The sequence below is a fragment of the Dermatophagoides pteronyssinus genome, unplaced genomic scaffold, assembly GCF_027571235.1.
Source record: "Dermatophagoides pteronyssinus isolate colony J.1.1.1.1 unplaced genomic scaffold, Derpt_VIB-CSIC_2022.12 sq0002, whole genome shotgun sequence".
Classification (NCBI taxonomy): domain Eukaryota; kingdom Metazoa; phylum Arthropoda; class Arachnida; order Sarcoptiformes; family Pyroglyphidae; genus Dermatophagoides; species Dermatophagoides pteronyssinus.
The window spans coordinates 2,213,732-2,221,062 of NW_027461526.1; the positions used below are offsets into that span (position 1 = coordinate 2,213,732).

Sequence of the window (7,331 nt, forward strand, 5' to 3'; positions counted from 1 at the left end):
GACAGCCAGCCACCACCATGAATTTAACCAACCAATTGCCACTAACGCCACCGAGCGGCAGATAAAGGGGGTTAACTTTGGGATTTTTGTTTTTGCGATCGACTCTAAATGGGGATGGTCATTCATTCTAAAATTACAGAGATGAATGAAATAACCGGGAGAGCTATCACCAACCGGGGGCATACAAACACATATATTTTGGTGTTTGTGTGTGTGTGTGGCTGTCTGTCCATCCTATCCATCCGTGTCTATCGGTAAGGATGTAGATTAATGCGCCACCAAACGTTGTTGATCAAAAACAGATTCCAAATCTGAAATGATTCGAATTATTAAAAACCACCAGTTGAAAATCCAAATCTATTTAGTTTGTTAAATATTTATCCTAATCCAATAGGATTGTTCACAGGTAAGTCGAATGTTTTAATTGAATGACTGAATATGCAAATTGCGATAGTAGATTACTATGAATCATTTCAATTGTTTGTTCAATTTAAGATTCATTCCTTTTTTTGGAATGATCGATGAATTTTAAATATAAGTGATGATCATTAACTATTGTCAGTTATAACATTGGCATTCATTGGCATTCATTTTCATGCAAGAACACCAATTTGGAAATAGAAAATAAAATGTCAATGATTTATTATCATAATAGATTTAAAATTAGATTATCCATTTTTAAATTGTAGTCAAAAGCTAATGCAATCATAAAACATAATCGTAACAAAAACACTTGATTTTCTATTCATTATTTTCAAACTAAGATTTTGATCGATTTTTTAACGTTTCGTTTAATTTTCAATCTCACAACCTCACAACTTCACAACCTAACCTAACTCAAGCTCACAGCCTCTTAAAATCTAATACAAACATGAACTAAAGATGGCGACACAATGGAAAATTTTTTATTTTTTTTAATTTGAAAAAATTTTCGAATCACTTTTTTTTATTGTTGAACAAAAATTATATGTGAATGAACACACACAAACAAAGACATCGGAATTGACATGACTATTTCCGAATCCAATAATAAGGTTTGTTTATTTATCTCTATTTTTTTTTTTTTTGTCAAATTTTATTATTTATTTTACGTTTTTTTGCAGCAGATGTTTCAAGCGAAAAAAATCCAAACATTTTTATTTATAATAAATTGACAGCAACAAAAATGTAACGATAACAAGCAATTTTTCGATCGTCAAATCAAATATCGAATCGTGTATAAAAGTGGCAAAACAGCCAAAATGAAAGTTTGTCCTATCGTTCCTGGATTTGTCAGAAACTTTTTCTCTTTTACTCTTTCTCTATATTGGCCACAAAGAAAAACGATTTGTCACCGAAAAAAATTTCCCATTTTTTCTTGTTTTTTTCATTTACCATTTCTATGATCGGTAATTACAATTATTTTTGTCCCTATTATTATGTGTGTATGCTACAGCACAAAATACGATTAATTTTATATCAATCAATCAGATTTTTCTTTATTTATTTCTAAATGGGAAGAATTTTCAAAATTTTCGTTCAAATATTATCTACATTGAAAAATCAAAATGAATAAAAACTTTTATCAAAAACAAAATGCAAAAGATAAACGGAATTTAGAATGTAGAAAATTCAATGAATTGGATGAATTTCCAAATAATTTTACGAATGACTTGTATAGATAAGAAAAAGGCGATCGAGGGAGATTTGAACAATTTTTTTTTTGAATTGAGCGAAAAGAAAAAAGTTACAAATCCTATTTCAAAAATATTCTTATGAGAATTGAAACTTTTTGTTTGAAATTTTTCGATAAAAAAAACAAATACTGAGCGATTGAACAAATTAGCCATAATGATCAATTCTTTCAATTGTTTCAACATTCATTCTCTTCATGTAGAATTATAGAGATTAGACGAAAAAAGTGTAGTGAAAGGAATAGGAAAAAAATTGAACAAAACAAAAAAAAATCTTAGCAAAACAGAATGAATGAAAATGAAAAAGATGCCTTGAGAGAAAAGTTCGAATGTTTTGGGTCTTGAGGGTGAAAATAGAGGGGAAGAAAAAGAATTCTAAATTCTCAAATCAAAATCAAATCAACCACCAGAAACGATAAAACTTTCGGTTGTTTTTTTTAACAAAAAACAAAATTTTAAAATTTTAAAACTTTAAGCTTCATTTGCAATATTTAGTTTAAGTAATCATAATTTCGATTGGATCGGTTTTTATTATTTCAAGCTATTATGATTTTTCTTTTGTGAATGTTCCATTTTTTTCTGATATGATGTTGTTTACTTATAACAAGATTGAATCGTTTTTTTTTTTGTTAATATGTTCGTCATCATCAATTTTTATCCCAAAAAATGTAATCAATATGATTAAGCTAAACGAATCATAGAATTGAATGAATTACTATTGTTTTAATGATGGTTTATACCAATCGATAAATGATGTTTTTTAAGGACGCGGATGTAAAAAAAAACTTGAAGGACGAACGAAAAAAAAAAATATTAAAAATTATACAAATAAAAATAATACTTTTTGAAAGAAAGGAAAAAAATTGAAATTTTTTTTTTCGTTCTAAATTGAATTTCTTTTTTTTTTGAAATAATTTTTCAGGCTTATCATGGCCATAGTTTAAGATCATGAATAAAAAAACAAAAAAAAAAGAGCATAATCATTGCAACATTGAACCCAAAAAATAATAATAATTCGTCTAGGGATTTCACTATTCTTTTTTTTTGTTTTGGATTTTCAAATGAGCTCAAGATACGATTCGACAAGCACTAGAATAAAGTACAGTGGTACCTCGGTTAACGACGATGATCGGGACCTGAAAAACCGTCGTTAACCGAAATGTTCGTTAACCGAGGTACGATTTTCCATAGGTTTCAATGGAGAGCGGATAAAATTGATCCGACCTCAGACCTTGATTTCCTATTATCACCTTAAATTCTCGAAAAAAGCCATGTAATCATAATAAACTGATTATTTTTGAATTCGTTCTTATCTACGCTAATCCATAGACTGCATCTGATAACGGAAATCATCACTTATCGATGATAAAAATGAAAAATGTCCCACTTCCCTTAAAAAGTTTGCTTCACTGTCATAATTCTTTACCTTTTTTTTCTCAAAAAAGAGTTGCAATATGTTTTTGATTGTCTAACGATGGTCACTAAAGAATCCAAATTCATTTGTTTGAAGATCATCACTAAAAAATCCAAATTCACTAGCCAAGCAATGATCACTGAAAAATCCAAATTCACTAGCCAAGCAATGATCACTGAAAAATCCAAATTCACTAACCAAGCAATGATCACTGAAAAATCCATTTCTCCTGACCCATCGTCGTTAACCGAAAAATTCGTTAACCGAGGTGTTCGTTAACCGAGGTACCACTGTAGTAGAATAATTTTTTTTTTGAAAATTTAGACAAGAATATCCATTTGATAGTTCTCGACACATACGCACGCACGCTTTAAAAAAACACAGGAGAGATTAATCTTTGTTATATAAAAAAATCCAACCTAATTCAATGAAGAAAAAAAAAGTATTATGATATCAACGGAAACAAAGCAAAAAAAATGAAAAAAAAAAATTTAAAATGAAAAAAATAGAAATAAAAGACGTAAATAAAATGTGTCGAAAACAGGCAACAACAATTTTTTTGTTTTCTCTATAGATGGGTGTGAATAAAAACAAAAAAAGCCTTCGCAGTTTTTTTCTGGAATAAATTTTTTCCCTTTCCTGAACATACGAAAAGCAGAAACGAAAAAAAAACGACCAACCAAATCCATATTATGGATCCATTGGATAGCACATTTTGGGTTTTTTCTTTAGTTATTCATTCATTCATTTCTGGTAGATTTTTTTTGCATCGTAGTTTAAAAGAACTATGAACGAATGATATTTTTTTATTGATTTCATCATCATCGCAAAACTAAACCAGAACAACACAATGATGATGATACTAGTGAAAGGACGAAGATGAATGGTGAAAAAAATTGATTCAGCTAAAACGAACATCATGAATCTTGCTGTTTTTTTCTTTTTATTTGTAAGAAAATGAGAATCAAGCGAATATTTCGAACCCGAAAAAAAGGGATAGAAATTTCGGCTGGTATCGATCGATCGTTTCCTATTTGTTGTTTTTTTCTGTCGTTATAATAACAGGCGTTATATGGATTCATCTCATATTTGATTTTTTGTTTTCTCTGGAATATAAAACTCACAAACAATGAACAGTTTGGAAAAGGTCCGATATATGACTGATGTGAGATGACAATGTTAGATTTAGCCAAATTAATGAAAAGTATTAATGAAAATTTTATCAAAAATAGCTACAGTTTAATCGTTTAATTATAATTATTAATATTACAATATCATGGATCAAGCATTTGATAATTTTGATGGTTTTGATTAACGACGTTCGTATTGAGACAAATTATCATATCGTTATTCAATGACAACAGCAGAAACCATAAAAAAGAAATTAGGAATATTCTACCTGTCAACAACATAAAAATCGAATTAGGAATTATATGCAAATCAACTGTGTGTATCGTTATTGTTCAGAGAAAAATCTCTATAAAAAAATTGCATATTGGAAATTTGAAATGAATATAAAAATGTGGCATCGAAAACATTGAAATTAATGATAGATGTGATTCAAATACGAAAAATAAAAAATGATAAATCATTTATTCTAAGCCACCAAAAAAAAACATCCATCGTAAAATGTTGTTGATTTCGGAATATAAAGAATACATTTCGACAGTCGATGATATTGAACTATCAAAAAAAAAGAATAAAATAAAATAACCACCAAAATCAAAGGCGGATCAAAAAAGAAAAAACATTTTCCTTCTCTTGTGTAGTAGGAGGAGAAAATATTTTTGCCAACACTTTATGATTATTATTATCCATTCCATTCATTTTCTTTGTGAATTTTTCAAGAAGGAACCAAACGATTGTCCAAAAGTCTAATTGATTCTGAAAAAATGTGGTTTAACAATGAAACCATCATGACCATCACGACCCAACAATAACATCAAAAAAGAAAAAATATTGTATTAGATAATGATAAAAAACTATAGATAAAAGACGATACCAATTGAAGAACGATTGATTTTTTTTCGCCTATATTCTTCCAATCCGATTTTTATCATCATCAACATTGAAGATGTGTGCAGATTGAAATGAGGTCGATACAATAATAATAGATTGAAATTTCCGTTTGTTTTCAATCATAATCATCATCATTATTATCAGATCCAAAAAAACAGAATTGAATTTATTCACATCCGTCGTAAATGTCCATATGAAATAATAGAGTTGAGAAAACAAATCAAACGGATATATATAGTAGATATAGCCATTTTAACCGGCAAGTACAACAAAATTGATCAAAATGAAAATTATTGAAAATGGACGTCGAAACAATTGTACAGTGGTAAAAATGTTAATGTTACAAAATAATGATAATAATTATTATCATCATCGTCATATAACGGTACCAAAACAAATTGAAAAAAAACAGAGAACCCGTTGATTATTCCGTTGATTTTTCTATTTTCTCAATCTATTGAAAATAAAAAAATGAAAGCAAAATAGGAAAAAAGAGAACGAAAAAAACGATTATAATCATCCACGAATGATGAAAATGATAATTATCAAATCTTATAATGGAAAAAAACTGTATATAATAATAATAATAATCGCATTTTTTTCGCTCCATTTCGGTTGGATACAGGGCCTTGGAATGACGATAATGATGATGATGGTGGTGATGAAAATCCAGTGGAAAAAAGAATGTAAATGAAAATGAAAATGATTTTATTTAATTCTCGTGGTATTTGTGTATATGTGTGTTGTGTGTATTTGATTTTTTCAGAACATTACATATATTCGTTTAGCATTTTATGATGATGATATGATTATATATGAAAGCTAAGTAAATTGAATTGTGTGTGTGTATTCTATTGACCATAATGATTGTCGTTTTGTTTGACATAAATCTGTGACTGAAAAAGAGAAGAATCTGAATTTTAAAATGGGCGGAAAAAAACTGTACATGAAAATTTTTTTAAAATATTTTTCTCTCATTTCTGTATCATTATTTAATCCGAACCAGAATTCCATGATTGCTAGAATTCGAAAGAATGAGAGAAGAGTAAAAGATGAAAATCAAAGAATAAAATGAAATTGGCAAAAAAAATTCAATTCTTAATGATGGAAATAATAATGATTGGCCTCTTATACAAACACTAATAATAATGATAATAATAATGTATAATAATAAAAATATCAAAACTTTTCGAGTTTTTTTTTTCTCTTTTGTTTTGTTTTTATTTCATTTTTTTTTTCACATGTATATTTTTAGTTTGTCTCATCAAAAAGTAATCTAATTGCTGTTCAACTGTATGCCTGCCAACAGCAATGGTTTTAAAAAATGCTTGTTATATGTACAATTATTATTATCAAATTTCCTATAGAACAGAAACAGAATCAGGCATTAAAAAAGAGAATATAATAAATCTGTTTGAAGGCAATTATAAAAAATGGAACAACAAGATATTGTTTCTAAAAAGAGGCATCAGCTTCATTAGAGGAGATTTGAAATGAATTGAAGGTGAAAAACAAGACTATTTTAAATCAAAATAAAATCGGTGGTCCTTTGGTATTGAATGTTGAAACTGATTTCATTTTTGATTCCCAGATAGATTGATTGATTGAATAACAAAAATCCGGTTGTGAAATTCCTTTTTTTGAAAACATGAAAAAAGTGAAAACTTTGCTATTTTTATGTTAAACAAAAAAACATGACAATTTCCTCTTACTCTAAATGCATCCGAAAACACATGACATATTAACAGCGACAACGACAACAACAAAAACATTTTAAATTAATACGAAATCCAAAGTCAAAAAAAAATTTGATGTTTTTCCAAAAGGATTAAAGAGGATGATTAAAAATACTTGTTATGTCAATTACAGAATACATAATACATGAAAATAATGAGAATATCAATTCAAGTGTAACAACAACAACAACAAAAAAGAAGAAAAAATAATTGACATGTTTACCAACAAAAAAATCAATCAATTATCATCAATGTGCACATATTGATGGATACTTAAGTCAAATTTTATAATGAATCGATAATGATGATGATTGATGGATAGGATATGAAACTAAAGACATTTGAAAATGTCGAAAGATTGATTGATTGATTAAGATAACAAGCATCGATCATAACATAACATATGCTATTATATTTTTTTCTAAAATTAGTTTGATTTTTATTCATTAAGAAAAAAATAAAAAATGAAGCAAACAAATAATTCTGACG

At 27.9% G+C, this 7,331-nt stretch overlaps 1 long non-coding RNA gene across 2 annotated transcripts; it reads left to right on the forward strand.

Moving 5' to 3' along the window:
* The first annotated feature begins 145 nt into the window (after positions 1-145).
* Positions 146-1,476, forward strand: LOC142646277 (uncharacterized). Of its 2 annotated transcripts, none has more exons than XR_012847238.1 (3): positions 146-406; positions 843-1,034; positions 1,104-1,476. It is a non-coding gene; the product is annotated as an uncharacterized LOC142646277 (long non-coding RNA). The 2 variants fall into 2 exon arrangements; XR_012847237.1 differs by having other exon boundaries at positions 1,107-1,476.
* The last annotated feature ends 5,855 nt before the right edge of the window (positions 1,477-7,331 follow it).